Source organism: Solanum stenotomum, chromosome 12, assembly GCF_019186545.1.
Source record: "Solanum stenotomum isolate F172 chromosome 12, ASM1918654v1, whole genome shotgun sequence".
Taxonomy (NCBI): domain Eukaryota; kingdom Viridiplantae; phylum Streptophyta; class Magnoliopsida; order Solanales; family Solanaceae; genus Solanum; species Solanum stenotomum.
The window spans coordinates 43,471,607-43,490,198 of NC_064293.1; the positions used below are offsets into that span (position 1 = coordinate 43,471,607).

An 18,592-nucleotide genomic window follows, 5' to 3' on the forward strand; every position below is an offset into this window, starting at 1 on the left:
AATAATTTGTCTAGTATGACTAGGAAAGAGAGAGAGAAATAGGGTTAATCCAAATTAAAACAAGTTTAAGGATTTAATGATTTTTCCTTGTTTTTGTTAATAATAATATTAGATCCCACGTGGACAAATGCACATCTAATGGAGGCTCTTCTAAGGCGGGTCAAAGCTGAGGAATTGCTGACCTGGATCTGCCTATATTCGGATAAAACCTTTCTCCCCAATAGGAAAAAATGGATCCAACAAATAAAGTGCAATAGTTTCTCCTTTGCTACCTTTCTTGAACGACTTAAAAAATATCACGTCCACTTTTACTCATTCATTTTTAAAAATAGATTTTCCTTTTTAATATATTTCAAGCTTTTTTGTCCTATTTTATCCTCAATTTTAATTATCTATTTCTTGTAATTGTTCTCAAAATCTAAAATTATACGTCAATTAATATAAACATTATAATATAATACTCATATTAATCACTGTTTATCAAGAAATGTACAAAACCCTAAATGAACAAATAATAATGAATGAAGAGAGTCCTTGTGCGATTTTATATATCTCACAAAATAATTACTGTAATGTTTATATGAATCAAGTAACTTTAGCAAAAGTATGATATTTATATATGTTAAATTTTGATTAAATAATTATAAATAATTAATTTACAAGCTATAAATCAACATCTCCGTATGCACGTGTTTCTTATTTTGCTTGGTGTAAACTCCACGAATTAGCATGAATTTCTCCTAGTGAGGTGGGACAGTCTGAATTTAGGACTTTTCAAATCTTGATTAAATAATTATAAATAATTAATTTACAAGCTATAAATCAAATAAATTGTAACACAATTCAAACTTTAAACATGTAAATTTAAATTATGAATCAGCACCTCCGTATGCACGTGTTTCTTATTTTGTTTGGTGTAAACTCCACGAATTAGCATGAATTTCTCCTAGTGAGGTGGGACAGTCTGAATTTAGGACTTTTCAAATTTTGATTAAATAATTATAAATAATTAATTTACAAGCTATAAATCAAATAAATTGTAACACAATTCAAACTTTAAACATGTAAATTTAAATTATGAATCAGCATTTCCGTATGCACGTGTTTCTTATTTTGCTTGGTGTAAACTCCACGAATTAGCATGAATTTCTCATAGTGAGGTGGGACAGTCTGAATTTAGGACTTTCCCAAATTTAATTGTTCCTCCACTTTAGGCCAATAATAAGGGGTCTTAATTAGTGGGCAAAATTGTAGCCCACCCCACATAATTAAGTGGCTCTTCCATTTCCCTTGAGTCATTTAGATACTGTTAGCATAGGGTAGGGTCTCAATTTTTACATTTAGCTGTCTACTGCTCCTAGTCAACAGCCCTTTAACTACTCTGAAAATCAATGCTATTACTGGGAAATTTCTAGTTTAATTAGTTAACTAATGTGTGAGATTCCACGGGTTTCTTGTTTTTGGGTAACTATTTATAGACAAAACTATTGACCACAAATTAGTTGTTTCTTCATCCCAATTCCAACACCCTCCCCTATTTTATATAGGACTAAGAAATTATTAATAAATCGATTAACTTTTTCTTCTGTTCCATATTAGTTGATTACTTTTTATTTTGCATGGTGCTTTAGAAATCATAATTTTATTAATTCACATCTAAAAAAACTTCTTGGGAATTTTACAAACGGAAAAATCCTTTTGACCAGAATGGTAAAATAACACATTTCACACTATGTTATTTTACCTTTCTGAACATTTTTACCCTTTTAACTTTAATACATTTTAATTAAAAAATGAGAAAAAATCAGTTTATTTTAAAGTAAAAAGGATATTATAAACTTTTTAAATTTCTACCCAAATTTTCTGGCCATTTTGCATTACCCTTTGCAAACAAATATGAACACTTTAAAAAATAATTAATTACCTGGGTAATATAGGAAAAATGTAATTAATGCCTACTTGATTTGATAAGTTTTTTTTTTTTCACCTACTTGATTTGATAAGGTGGTCAACTAATATTTAGTTTAATGATCAACTAATATGGAACGGAGCAAGTATTATTTTGCTCTTTGTTCATATTAATTAGCCTTTTGAAAAAAGAAATTTTGGATCTTCAAATTTTGTTTTAAACTTTCAAAGGTCATATGGATTGTAGGGATAAAATGAGAAAAAAATAATTAATTCTATCCTAATTTAGTAAGTGATCAAGTAATATGAGACAAATATTTTTAGTAGTAAGATGCCCATCTAACATGGGACGAAGAGAGTAATGTATTGTCAACAACTTTCATTTAATCATTTAGTGGCATTCATTGATTGGACTAATTTTAGATTCTTATATACTCCCTCCGTCCCTAATTACTTGTCCACTTTTCCTTTTTTAGTTATCCCTAATTACTTGTCTATTTTGACAAATCAAGAAAGGACAAAATATTCTTACCTATTATACCTTTAACTAATTACTTTGAAAAAGATAGAACTTCTTGAAAATCCTAAGTTTTTAATTCATCCACTTCATAATTAATAGGGGTAAAATGGTACACTCACTATGTCAATAATTGTTTTCTTAGTAGGTGTGTCAATTTAAAAGTAGACAATTAAATAGGAAGAGAGGGAGTATTGTACAATGTTCGCCTATGTTAAAGCATCCGCTCATTCCTCAGTGAAAGGAAGTTTTTTCTGTTATCACTGAAATCGAACGAAAAAAAAAAAACAAGTGCCTTCGTATAGATCGATTATGGATGAAAGAATTGACTAATATAGCTTTTTATTGGTGCATCATAAACTCTTACCTCTACGTAAGACAGCCTTAACATTTAGATGTGAAGATTCTTTCCCTTAATTTTAAAAAATTAAATATGAGGTTTATTAATTGTCCGAAAATGTATAACCCCCAACCGTTACAAGAAAGCACCAACTCAGAGTGGATAAGATCCTATTCATGAGATGCTGGACTTTACTAATTAAAACCTCGTCCTTAATCCGTAAGATAATGCTTAGTGTAACCTCCGCAATAATTAGAAAATCTTAATAAAAAAATGTGTATTATCATAATTAATATAATGCAACTACCGGCTTAATGGCCTCATTAAAGCAATTCTAGCTAGTTTAAAGGTGGTAGCTTTTGGTGAAAGTTGCAGTAGTAATGATTGTTTTCTATCATTTTCTTTTTAAAATAAAAATACTTTGGTTAAAAAATATTGATCGTAATGTTTTTGACCTTTGAGAAAAGTAAAGGCGTGAGAGGATCAACGTTTTAATGGAATTTTGTATCCAGCAAAAGACATTCTGATTTCAAATGTCCATAAAATTAATACACATGTTTCGTACTAAAATAATTTATATAACTTCGATATGTGACTCTCTATAATTATCTACTTATTTTTCAAGCTTCCATTTTTCATATTTTAATAAAATGGGAAAACGTGTAATTTTCAATAGACATGACTGATAGATTAAGTAAATTCTATTATAGCATGTGTATTCCATGAATAACATAGATACCTTATCTGATGAATTGGCTAAATTCAAATTGTTTGATAAACAACCTCCTTTTTGGTCTATAAATTCATTAAAAGTTCGACTGATTATATTAATCTTACCAAACAAAAAGTACGGTTAATTCACTACAATGAAGTTATAATACCAAAAAAATAATAATTAAAGCTACAATTAATACAAACAAAATTATGAATACAAAATCTTTTATATATAATATATATAATCGAAGGATTTTTTGAGTGAATATGTACTTATATATCACATCTTAGGTGAGAGTTTTGTAAAATTCGGCAAAGAGTTATTTTTCTGATAGTTGAATCAGAGTAAATAATTTTTGTTACATAATTTTTTAAATTATGAGTTTTATAGATACTTACAAAGAGTGTTAATTGTCTTCAAAAATATATTTAGCAGTAACTAAATTATTATTATTAATTAATTATGTTAAATTTAAGATTATTTTTAATGTAGTAATATCATTATCAAATGTGACTCCTACTAATTAATTAATTAATGAACTATATATTCTCTACATATCTGTTCTAGCTTAGCTGCTGAAACAAGATAATCTAAAAAAACGACCCTCATGTTAGCAACGTGGATTAGGATACTCTTTATGTCATTTTCTTGCAAATACGTTTTTTTTAAAAAAATAAATCAATAGTTAATATGCCATATGATAAATAAAGTATGATATAAATATATCTTTCCCTGCCTGCTGGATTTTTGAAAAAAGGAGTATTCAATCTTTAGTTAGTGAATCCAGAATCATGGAATATATTTTGCGTGTCTCTATACGTTTAGATACAAGTATCTTAGAAATATGAGCTTAAAATTAGATGTAATTTATTTTAGATATACGGTATCCAAGTGGATTCACATATATATGTCTCTCTCACTCGCCTATCTCCTTGTTTCTGGTATCCGCATGTATCTGGAAATCTTGCTTGCCTTCTTCCTATCTCGCTCGCCTCTCTCTCTTCTTCCCTATTTTCGCGTATCTAATAGCAAAAATATATGTATCTAGAATACCCTTTGTGCCTTTTTAAAGCGTATCTAATTGCAAAAATACATGTATTTAGAATATCCTTTATGTCTTTTTAAAAAAAAAATTGAAGCTAGGGAGAGGGGATTACAATATGGAAATCGGACCTTCACCACTGAGCTATCGAAATTCCCGAATCATTTTCTTGCAAATAGGGTTTTTTTTAAGCATGTTTGTAGTTACAATAGTTAATATGCCATGTGAGAATTAAAGTATGATATAATCATATAAATATAAATTATATACTTTGGCACGACATATGGATGCCTGCCTGCTGGATTTTTGAAAAAAAGGAGTATTCGATCGTTAGTTAGTGAATCCCAGAATATAATTGTGACTTGTGAGGTTATCAATTTGACTTTATTTTAATTGCAATTTTCTCCAACATTTTGGTAAGCAGATAAGTGTGTTTATAGTATTATCTTTAAAAAAAAAAGAATTAAGTATTTATTATCTAATGAAACGTGGGGTGTGCAACTCTTGATTTCCATGTCATCGTCCAGTCATTTCTTTTTAAGTCTTCACAAAGTTGAGATTATTTAAAATCTTACACTTAATTATTTTATGTTCAAATTGCAAATCACTATAGTCTATAGGAGCTATTCTAATTCACACGGTTCCACAGTTCCTATTTAGGTTTTTATTTTTCCCTTTTGTTTTCTCTTTGAGAATTAATACCTCTTTCATTTACTTTTACTTGCTCGTTGATTTGGTTTTAACTTTTAATATTTGAAAAGGTCGACTTAATTAACTTAGTTTTCTTTAAGAGAAAAAAATAATAATTCATTATGAGTAACTTATAAAAATATCACTAATTAGGAGTTAATTATATATTTAGATTCATGCTAATTTCGCTCGCCCTATTTCCGTGTATTTGGAATGCTATGTGACTGTCACAATAAATCAATGTGCTAACTATATGGGGTTCAGACCCAAAACTTCTTCATTCATCAAATCGACATTCATCTCTACTGTGCCAAAGGTGTCCAACTTTAAATATCTATCTTTTAAATGCAGCACGCACGCACGGGCGCACACGTATATATAATATGTAATTTTCTGGCAAATTTGGACACCCGGGGTGGCTATAGCTCCACCCATGTATCTAGGTGTATATCACTTGAATTTGATATGAAATCATTAATTAATTAGACAATATGAAATTAATAAATATAGTAGAAATATTTGTCTAATTACATAGTTTTTCCATTTATTATTATAGTCTATTCAAGGACTCTGTTTAAAACTTATTTGTAAATTGCAGTCAAAGAGTAATAATAGGATCTTATTAACTAAAACTCCAGCCATTCCGGATTCTCATACAATATATATTTTCAAGTTTTAGTTACATAAGTATATATCAAATCGTCGTCCAAAAAGAAAGCGAATACTTATGTAGATTGAGAAAGGATTTGAAATAGAAGGAAAAATAATAATTTCTATTTCTATTATATAGAAACGTCATAAGAGGACGACCACTGGCAATATCGTAATTATACTCATTTTTAAGGGTAAAATGTAATACAACTGTTTTTTAAGCAAATTAGAAGCACTCCTTTCTTTACACCTTTAGATATTTTGTCTTTTTCTTATTCTTTCCTATGTTACTATGTAGAAAATATGTTGATTAGAACAACCAATATAAAAATGTAAATTTACACTAATAAATACACTCTCTGCATTACTCTAGAATCATCCCTCTTACTTGTAAACTATCCAAAGAAACAATGCAGGAAGATAATTGAAAGAATTGAGTGAAAACTGTTTTTTGGCATCTGTAGCTTCTTTCAATTTTCTTCATCTTTATTTTATGAATATATTATTTGTAAACATTTGTAAGAGTCTATATTTATGTGGCATCGTTTAAATTTTGAAAATTAAATAATTTAATTTTGATTGTAAATTTTCGGACATAAAATCTTTGAGTTTTTTGGAATAAAAATTTCATATTTGAAAACTACGTAAAAGTATTATAAGTCACAATAATTGATATTTCAATATATTTAGAAAGTATATGAAAAATTACGATAAAAAATAACTTATTTTAATCTCAAAATTCGAAAGGTATCACTTATTTTAGGACGACCAAGGCTATTTTAATAATTTTCCACTATATCCAATTTCTAGAACCATACGTGTTTGCTCGGCTAAGAAAATATCAGACTTCCCAACACAACAGACACGACAACATATGTCTAGAAACATCCATACGTAAAAAAAGGTATACAAGCTCAGTGAAACTTTTATCTATACTAACTAAAGCTGACGGGAAAACGAATAAAGAATTTGGGAAAATTAAATAATGATGAATAGACTGAAGACTGAAATGTAACCAATGTGAAGATGAAGAGAATCAAAAAGTTCATGAAGACTAAGAGACCATTCTTGAAAGCCTAAAAAAAGGTATAGATAAAAGTTTCACTAATCTTTCATGTCAAATTGCTTCTTGAATTTCATCTATATTCTTCTAGAGTTTCAATCACAGATAAGTTCTTCATCATTTTTAAAATTCTTCTGTCAATTTTTCTTTAAACTTCATCTAATTTTGTTAATTTTTTGCTTATCTTCTTATAAATTATGTGTTTTTCACTTAGACAAATAAAATAAATCCTTGGTTTCATCTTCTGATCGATTATTCTACCCTGCAGATCAGTTCTCTGTTTGAATTCTCATCTACGCTTATGGATTTTCCAATGTCGGGTAAGTTCTTAATCGATTTCGTTGTTTTTCTCCCAATTGTTATATAATCTTCATCAAATTTCTTTTAATTTTTGTTTAATATTCATCAAGAATCTATATTTCATGGCTGAATCTTAATAACTAAGGAAATAAAGTGGTAGATTTCTCTATGAAAAAAAGAAGAAAAAATCAGTAACATCAGTGTTTAATCAGATCAGTGTAAATATTAATCTTATTCTAGGTTGAAATGTCTATATTTGAAAAGTTTTGTATTATTTTGCATGTCACAACTTTACGTTTGCTCATGTTCTTTTTTTCCCTCCTTTTTGGTTTTCTTTACATTTTCAAATTGCTTTTCTTTTTGGATTGTAAAGATAATTTTCGAAATACTCAAATTTATTTTTGGTGTTTAAGCATAGAAATCTTTCAATTGAGGAGTTGTAACAATGTGAAATCATCTCATGTAGGCTGATTTTCTGCACTTTTAATCTATTAGTGTATTCTATAAATTTGAGACAAAGAATAAGAGTTGCAGAACCGATATAATATTATAAAAGATGTGAATATGCTTTTACCGCTGAATTAACTTTGATGTTCTTCCCAAGAGTCTCTTATAAACAAGATGAGAGACAAAGAAACTCTTCAATGCTCTATGAAACTATTGAAATTGCATGTATATATTTTTTTCCTTAACTCAAGTTAACATAATAACACAGATTATCTTAGTTATAGGTAAATACACATTTTTCTATTTTTACTCTTCAGTTGATCTTGATGTGTAATCTATACACTATTCAATTGTGAAACCTCAAAATTTGATGATGATTATTGCTTTATTCAAGCACCATGATTGAGATATAAATTTTTTCGTAACTGTTGCAGTGACTACTACAATAAAAAGTGAATATTTGTATTAAGAAGTTGGTATCTCTTTTCTCACATTGCCATTTATCTCTAAATTTTGTGGTAATGCTTCTCTTAAACCAAATGTTCCAACATATATTAGTTACATGCATAGTCACAGGTAAGAGTAGTGCCTATTGCTTTCATTCACTCCAATCTTATAGGTTCAATTGCAGTCGCTCATGTTCCAATAGAAAATTATGTTTTTTCTTGAAGATGTTTGTTTAGCATGCGCTATTATAGTTTTCTTTGGATGGTTGAATTATTTTCGTGTATTACTCTAAATTATTCAAATTGTTCATTCTGTTAGTTTAAAGGTACTGATTATAAATTTACACACAAATTTAATACTCTCGTTTCTTTTTGTGGTACTCATGTACAGATGGTATGCAGGTTTTAATTTTTATTGGTTCAATTTCTTTCCATTTTACTAATTCTTTCAGCTAAAAATAAGTAGTTTCACGTTATTTGCTCCAAATTGGTTCTCTTGTGAATTGAAATTTGGCACATTTTTCTTTGATGTCTGCAAAAAATTTCTTCGTCGCTCTTTTATTTATAATTTATTGTTTTTTTTGTGTGAAATTTCATTGGATATGTTATTGTTATTGTTGTTTATTGGTTTTTTTTGTGCCTTTGATTTCTCCAATAACAAACACTGTGACAAATGAAATCTAGAGGACTTGTAAATATTGAGAGATAGTATAGACTACGTCTTTCCTTTCTTGTGTTAGTGAAAATTACAACTGTTTACCATCATGGAGCCAGATTGTTGAATATTCTAGCATAAGAATTTAGGAGAGACTATATAAAATTAAACCTTGTTTAATTCTGTTTTCTATTTATTAAAAAGGAAAAAAAATTATCAAATAGAAAAAGATAGCAAGATATGTAGACTTTTAATTTCTATCAATTCATTGCTTGGGTACAATAGTTCATTCTAGTGTAAAGCACTATTGTTGTTACATAGTTCTCATATATTTTTCTAAAGCACTTGGCCTACAATATACCATCGCTGGAATAATTGACGTACGATTTAGCATTTTGTGGTAGGTGTTTATTCCGATTTGATTATATTTTGAAAGTTGTGTTGATAAATGTTGTGGGCATACATGAATAGTCACCTGCAAATTATAAAATGGATACTCATGTTGAGGGTGTGAATAATTTTCCTTGTCCTAAAGATACATAGGATTGTTTTTTTTTCTTTCAAAGGCATCTCAATGTTCATGTAATTCCATTATTGATATTTTCACTGTACTATTTCATTGGTTCACATAGTAAATTATTGATGTTAGCTTATATGATTTAATTTTTGTTCTTTTTAAAGATATGTTCCTTAAAGTACTAAACCATTAAAAAGCCATGTTGTTGTCTTTTGCCTAATCAAATAGAAGTTCTCCCTATTTTAAGAGTTCTACTAATTACTGGAAAGTAATATTAAATAGTTTTAGGAGAGTTGTAGTTGTTTTGTTCATGAGTCCGTTTTAGTAATGTTGGAATTTGAAGATATGTATTTGGTAGCTGCATCTGGTTCATTATTGTGTGTGATTTTTCTTTTTTTTCTAACTATAGATGAATTCAATAATGTCTATGATTTATTTTGCATTATGATTTTACCAAATATAAGCTTGTTGGTAGCTTTCCATTCTTGTGAAACTCATCAATTAAGACAACCAACCAGTTAAAAACAAATCAGTTTGTAAAAAGTTTAGCTGAGACACCATTTTCCTTCTTTTTGATAGATTAACTATTATGGAGTTTTTTAATTATTTTTTCTTTTCTCTTATGCTTACTGATAAGCCTTGTCTACCTATGCTTTTATAGCAGGCTGATGTATGTGATGCATGTCAGCTGTTAATAAAAGGTGGTCTCAAGGATGAAAATATTATTGTCTTTCATATATGATGGCATTGCTTACAAGTTATCATTAATAGTCCTGCTAGTGAGGATGTTTACAAAGGAGTTCCTAAGGCAGATGTTTTTCATCATCGTTTAGTATATAACTAAACTGTATTCCTGTCTCATGTGTTATCTCTTGAGGCAGGATTACACTAGAGATGATGTTAATGTGGATGACTTTTTAGCTGTTCACTTTGGTAACCAAACTGCTCTTACTAGGTACCAGAAAGATAGGAATAGTGATCCAAATGCTCATATTTACATATTCTATAGTGATCATGATGGCTCTGGGGTGCTTGGTAAGTAGCTTATTTTTGCCTCTTTTGATTGTTTCTTTGCTTTCTATATCTTGCGCTTTTATGCTAATTTCGTAATGAAAATTTTGAAGGCTTGAATCAATAATGTCACGTCTTTTGAATGTTAATGACTCTTGTCTTAGTGCTTTCTACTATTTGATAAAAATATGATATCTATTCATTCTTTATCATATGTGAAAGATTTAACAAAGGTAAATTTGAACTGAATATAATCTGAGGTTTTAAATGGTATTATGTATTAATGAAGTTTAGATACAGAAGGTGGAGATGTGGTCCAGTTTGAATATTCAATGGGTACACAGGCATGTTAAGTCCACTTTCTTCCCCAACATACATTTTTCTTCTCATAAACTTGAACTAGGGATCACCTTTTATTGTGATGAATGTGTGTATGGTAAATATTAGGTAAGCATTAATGTAAATAATAAAGGATTTACATAGTTGTATCAACTGACTAAACAAACATAAAAGCAAGTCATGGTAAGTTCTTATTTATACCAGATGGATGGTGTCGTTGATTTTCCTAATTGCAATCCTATTCATGGTAAGTTCTCATTTAACAAATTATATTAGCCCGTGCTCATCTTTCTCAATTGAGAAATTCAGAAATTTATATTTTTCATGAGAGTCGCGTGAAAAAAATACATGATTAGCATCAGTACTCACTTTTTGTTGGAAACAGTGCCATAGGCACGCCTCAAGCTAGAAGAGTTTTCATTATTCAATATCTTCCTACACTTTTATCTAATATGTCCTCATGCATAATATATTCCTATGGAAATGTATTTAATGATTTTTCCACTAGAATATCACCAAATGAAGTAAAGACATTGGAAAAAAAGTTAGGCTTTATTTTCATAAGACCTCAAAGGCTATTGTGAGTATAGACAACTCATTGTACAAGTTTTTTTTGAATTACATCAAAATTTAGGCTTCTGAAATACGTTAAACTATGGTGAGGGTGTGATTGTTGATTTGCTGGACACTAGAATATACTCGAACGTCCTTCATTTAAAGATAAACTAATGTATTCTCTACCTGCCGAATGGAAGGGAGGGTGGAAGTTTAATTTCATGACATGTAACAACAAGCTTATGGAGCATGAGACTTTTTTTGTGTTTGATTACTTCAAACATGACATTTTTTGTAGGCATTACAGTGTTGAGACAAGAATAAAATGTCAGCTTTTCTATGATACCTCAATTAGAAGAAAGAAGACGAATGAGGCTTCGAAGTGAGTGTTTTACCTCCGTTGAGCTTTTTATGTTTACTTTGAATGATATAATGTGTTTGAGTATATATTTATAACTATTGATATGAGAAGACTTAAGGTAAAGAAATATCTTGCAGTACATTGATACAGATTCATAGTTCTTACTATAAGCCATAGAGAAAATAGTTGGAAGAAAGAGCTAGAAAAGCTAATGAGAAAACAAGTCATTCAGAAGCTCTTGCTTTGGGAATGGAGGTATTTCTATTTTTCTATTTTGAAGAGCTTCTTGGACTTTTAGTTACTTCGAATTTTTCTATATATTTCTGTTATTTCTAAAAATATTATTACGCCTATATGAATAGGCCTTAAGTTGAGGTGTTAATTGTAGTACAAATGAAAAATTGAAATCATAATTTTGATTTTTTTTGGCAATGACTATGTAAACTCCCCTATGAGTACATCCCTTTGAAGTTTGGGCTAAGCAAATACCAAATTGAACTACCACTGAAATCTCTGAGTCATTCTGAAAATGAATGTCATCTTATGACTGTTGAGTATGACTTCAATAATGTCTCTGTTTTGCAACAATAGAGTTCTATAATAAAACTTATAACAATTTTAGATTTGTTGCTAGCTCTCTTGCAAGTGTTTGTCTATTATGGAGCATCGTGAATTGAACATGAGAATAATTTTAATGATGTATTTATCGTAGTATTTGTACTTCCTGGGACTTTTTTGTATTTAAAAAAATAGTTTAGCAATATTGTATCCTATTCTTTTATTTGTATAGCAACAATATTTGTTCATTATAATCAAACTATGATAGGGAAAAGTTGTAATTATTTTTTCAAAATCTTACTTGTTGGGCTCGTGCATAGCACGAGCATTTCATAACTAGTTATATAGAAATGTGAAGACGACCATGACGACCAAGGGTACTTTTGTCAATTTAATAAAATTTCAAGCTTAATTTAATTGTACATTTTGCATAGAGTATTGAACATTCCAAAACAACCAGCCAAAAGTTATGTAATTCCCATTTTATCCACCATTAAGTTGATGATTTGCATTGTCACACGTGTACAACACATTGGGAGGAGCAAAAGAAATTAATGCAAAGCTAAAACATGGACCCCATTTTTGACTCACTTCAAAAGTCTATGCATTGAAGACCACACATTTTTTTTAAAAAAAATAAAATAATTAATTTGAGTTCATATTTATTTTTGAATGTACTTACTACTTTTAATGAGATTTTTTTTCATATTCAAAATTTAAATTCGAGGCCTTTTAATCATTTTCTTTCTTAATCTGGTTCGGTCATGAAAATATAGTTTTTATTTTATTAAAAAAATGTATAATTAAAGTCGTGTTTGGTTAAACTTTATATAAAAATATAAATATATTTTTCTAAAATGCATAATACATAAATATGTCATTTAATTTGGTTTCATTTGACATCAGTGTCCTCCAATTTTGGATGTGCATAGTAGACACAAAAATTTGTATAGAAATGAACAAGTAGACACATATGTCCTACTTGACGTCCTACGCGGCGATACAATTCATGTCCTATGCGACATTCTTTGTGGCGTCTTACGTGAATTATGTCTCATAGGACACGTTTGTCTACTTGTTCAACTTTATATTTCTATCTATTTTTCTATTATATAGAAGAGTGAAGACGACCAGGGGCACTTTTGTCATTTTACCAAAATTATCAGCTTAAAACAATTGTACTTTCTGCTGCAAAATTATTGAATTTCCCAGATTACCCAACCAAGTTGCTATTATTATGATGGCCACGTGTACTTTCTATCATGAAAAGCATAAAAATATCATAAGTTGCTAAAAATGGTGGGACCCATTTATTAAATCAATTTATATTTCATTAACACCTTTACTTTTTGCACTAAAATATATATAAAAAGAAACAAACATGATTTAAAATGTATTAAAAAATAAAAATATTTACATAAAAATAAAAATTAATAAATAAAATGGATAGATAAATTAAATGAAATTAAAGTAAACTAAGAAACTAACTAAATTTTTAAATAAATAGTTTTAAAATTTTGCGAATCAAATATTAAAGAGAAATAATAAGTATTTTTCGTGTTCAATTTACCTACATTAATGATAAGAATATTTTGATAATAGAATATTTTAAATTTTAAGATTAATCAGAGTGTTTACTTTATTTACTTAATATTGCTATTCTTTTGTTTGAAATAAGAAGTTAAGAATTGGAACACATGAAAAATCAATACATTAATTAGAGAAGTAAAATAAATTTAAGTAGATTAATATTTAGAAAGAGAAGACAAAAATAGCAAATGATTAATAGTAATTTTAAAAATAATGAATAAATTTTGGAGTAAGATCAAATATCTGGATGAGGAAATCAATACGATATGTAATGATCTATGTATTAAAATATCATGCTAATTTAGCATTTAATTCTAAATAGATTTTTTTAAAACGGAGAAAATGCATTTATGTTTTCAGATTGTTTGAATTTTTTTCACTAAACTGATAAAAATAACAAAAATACTTTTTCCTATAAGTTATTGTGCATGAAAAAAGAGAACCAAAAACACATTTGTATCATGCTAAAAAAATTATGTTTATTAAGACAAATTATGCATATATAGAACTTCATGTAATAGTGAAACATGCTTTTTAGTTCTAATTTTTATGTAGGAGTGATAAATAAAAAATATTAATCTCTCTATTTCAATGTGTTTGTTCTATATTGACTTGGCATGAAGTTTAAGAAATTAAGGAAGATTTTTGAATCTTGTGATTTTAAATTTTAAATATGTGAAATATAGTAAATGTCTTTTAATCTTGTAATCTTAAATATGTTATGTGGAGTTGGAACTAAGAAAAGAAAAGGGACATTACTTTTAGATATACGGTATCCAAGTGGATTCACATATATATAGATTCATGCTAATTTCGCTCGCCCTATTTCCGTGTATTTGGAATGCTATGTGACTGTCACAATAAATGAATGTGCTAACTATATGGGGTTCAGACCCAGAACTTCTTCATTCATCAAATCGACATTCATCACTACTGTGCCAAAGGTGTCCAACTTTAAATATATATCTTTTAAATGCAGCACGCACACACGGGCGCACATATAAATATATTTATATATATATATATATATATATATATATATATATATATAATATGTAATTTTCTGACGAATTTGGACACCCGGGGTGGCTATAGCTCCACTCATGTATCTAGGTGTATATCACTTGAATTTGATATGAAATCATTAATTAATGAGACAATATGAAATTATTTCAAACTATAGGGAGAATTAATAAATATGGTAGAAATATTTGTCTAATTACATAGTTTTTCCATTTATTATTATAGTCTATTCAAGGACTCTGTTTAAAACTTATTTGTAAATTGCAGTCAAAGAGTAATAATAGGATCTTATTAACTAAAACTACAGCCATTCCGGATTCTCATACAATATATATTTTCAAGTTTTAGTTACATAAGTATATATCAAATCGTCGTCCAAAAAGAAAGCGAATACTTATGTCGATTGAGAAAGGATTTGAAATAGAAGGAAAAAAATACTAATAAATAAGTAACATATTTAAGACGAATCATAGCAGTACTAAGCCAAGCAGGGGTGGACCCACCTTCGCCAAAAGGTGTCAAGCCCCTTCGCCCGGAATATATATATATATATATTGACACCCCTTTATGAAAATCCTGGGAATTTTGAATCCGCCACTGAAGTCAAAACGTTTTTGTTTTACCAGATTATTTTCCTAGCAATTCCAACTCTTTCTATAAAAATTGTAATAAATGAATTTGATTACGTATATATAAGTTATTAAACAGTTTGATTACTTAATTTGTCAGCGTATATGGTACCATATTTTTACTGCCCTTGCATTAAAACAACGTTACTAATGTCTATTCTATGGTGCTAAGGGAAAATTTCATGGTGGCTATGAATAAATGAATTTTAATTAACCAGTATTAGATTTAATCACAATTATTATATTTAGTTTATGAGTTCTTTTTAATCAAATTATTATCGTATTACTATTTATCTCTCGCAGAAAATTTAATAAAATATTTCTCACTTAGTCATCGACTATTTCTGGAATGACTATTATTCCCACCATAATAGCAAAATACAAGGCATCGGATACTGAACAAGAAATAAAATAAAATAATATAATGCACCGCTTGAACTTAACATGCAGAAATCAAATTACGTGTCGTATAAATAAAGTGGAACCGGAGAAATGACATTTCCTTCTCATTTTCAGGAAATATATGCATGTTTCATTTTTTTCCTCTTCTTCACTTGAATTTGTTGTTCAATTTTACTTGTTCCGTTTGACTTTTGTAGGCCTCTTAATTTAAAAAATAATTATTAGTATAAATATATTACAATACTCTTGTTTCATTTGTCTTTGATCTAAGAAATGACAAAGGGATTGAGTAATTTTTCTCTCTCTTGATATGTTTAAAACGATAAAGCAAAAAGTAAAAATATATGTTTAATATAGTAAATAAATAACTATGAACGGAGAATGACATTATTCAAATGGTTTACCTTCTATTCATCTTGCCAACACACGTTGATCTATAACTATGAGATTACAGGTGCTCTTTAATTTGCCATCTATTATTGATGATTATTTCATCAAAACCTCCTTCATCGATCAGAAGGCCGTCTTTATATTATTGTTCCTCTTACTCAAAGCATAATAGTTAAAAATTAAGTGTGCCAAAATCATTTACTACAAAAAAATAAAATCATTATTTTCCCATTGAAATTTACTATTGAAAAATGGTTAGCGGTTATTTTCACAGATATAATCAGTGATAAATTTTTTAAAAAAACACTATTCAATGGCTATTTCAAGTAGTTAAATGGAAATATATTTCTGTTAATTTTCCTATTAAACTGGTTTAGTGGGAACAGAGTGAAATATTAATTGGTGATAGAAAAAACCTAATCAATTTCTCAGACTTGGTGCAACCATTAAAAAAAGTAGTGTTAACTTAGCTAGAACAAGATTCATTATACTCTACTAAAGACGAAATGAAATAAATTTAAAGTCACAAGATTCATTCATCGTAACACACTGGAACACAGATTACAACCATTTTTTATTTATAGGCTATAGTTGCCAGCCAGTAGAAGTCTTATATATTTTTTTCCATACATAAGACCCCATATAATTACAACAAATAAAATGTTGTATGCAAGAGACCTAACAACTAGGAATGCTTACACCACATTGTCCAGCAACTTTCCTAGCATTTGGAGAGTTAACATATTGCTTCAAATTAGGATCCTTCATGAATCCACAAATGCAAGGCTGTTGGCTCTTAAGCCTAGCACAACAATCCTGTGATGGTGCGGTCCCACCCTGGATCGCACCCACACACGGGCTCAGCTGCGAGGCGCTGCATGTCACCGCCTCGCTAGCCCCAAATTGATCACAAACAAGGACCATCACCAACATCACTGCCACAAAAGAACAAACCTTAGTCATTTTCATTCTACAATAGTTGATTTTTTTTTTTGAGAGAGTAGAGAATTAAGTAATGTAGTGAAAGTGATGAAGTAGTGAAAGTGTATGCCTCAATTTATAGTGTGGTAATGGAAGATTCAAGAGAATGCTGATGGAAGAATTTGTAGTAAATTTGAAGATGATTTGTGGTCTGGCATATTACAGCTAGCAGGTGGTTGGTGGCAGATATGTAGTGTAAACATATGACTACAAATCTTGCCGACACTTTTGTTTTTCACTTTTTATATATTGATTCATACGTTATGCTGCCACAAGTTAAAATTACTAACATGGAATTATATTTATAATATTTTTATTTTTGTCAAATATGCATTTCATGATGTTCATAAAATTCTGTACCTTTAGTTTTTATGATTAACTTAATTAAAATATGCTAATTTGAAATTAATTATTTTTTGTAATATTTGTTAAGAACATATATTTAGCTAATATATTTTCAAAAGACAATATATATCTTAAATAAATTTAATATCATTTATAATGGCCCATATTTGTCTAATATAAATTTTAATTTTAATTTATTAAATTTTATTTTAAAATTTAACATAACCTTATGATCGCACTTATACAACCAACTATACACTTGTATATTACAGTATACCAAATAAATAAGTCATCATAATTTCAACTTTTACTTTTTCTTTTCTTAAAATTCACAATCACCTTATTTATTTATTTTTACTTTAAAAAAACTCCATCTCAGTATCGCCAATATTGAAAAACAATAACGGGAAGGCTTGCGTTGCGTTGTGCTAAATAAGAACTTAAAATGACTGTTTAACTTGGAAAATGAAGTACACATCACTGGTGGCATATAAAAATTACAATATTAAAGTGTTGCTATCTTTCACTTAGATGGAAGGGAAAATGGTCCGATACACCTTTTAACTTTGTGATTTAAAATTGATAAAAAAATTTCGTTATAAACGTGATTTACATATACTTATACTGTTATAAAAGCGGCTCACATATACCCTTTTAATTTAATGGAAGTGAAAATATTTTTAAATTTATTTTTAAAAAATCAACGTAGGGGTATATATGTTTCTTCTGGCAAAGTTTCCCTGGCGTATATGATTTTTCTCTCACGCAGTTTTTTTTTTGACTTCTTTAATTCAATGGCTAATTTGAATATCTACCTTATAGATTTATTTGCTTAACATTATTTGAGTTTTTTATTTAATTTTTTTCTTTCATTTTTAGAGAAAAATATAAGAAATAAAAAGAAAAAACTGTTAATAAAAAAATGAGGAAAAAATTTAAAATATTTTTTTTTGGCTATATTGTAATATTTTTGGTATATATAAAAAATTAATTGGGACATCTATAATAAATTTTACAAAAAAATAAGTGAAAAAATAAATTTAACCATCAAAATACTTAACTCAAAAAATAGTTTTTAAATCAAAAAAATAAATTTAAAATTATTTTTTTCACTCTC

At 28.4% G+C, this 18,592-nt stretch overlaps 1 protein-coding gene across 1 annotated transcript in view; it reads right to left on the reverse strand.

Moving 5' to 3' along the window:
* The window catches only part of LOC125848488 (putative glutamine amidotransferase GAT1_2.1), a 31,706-nt gene that overhangs the window by 2,070 nt on the left and 11,044 nt on the right, over positions 1-18,592 (reverse strand). The window lies entirely within an intron of this gene.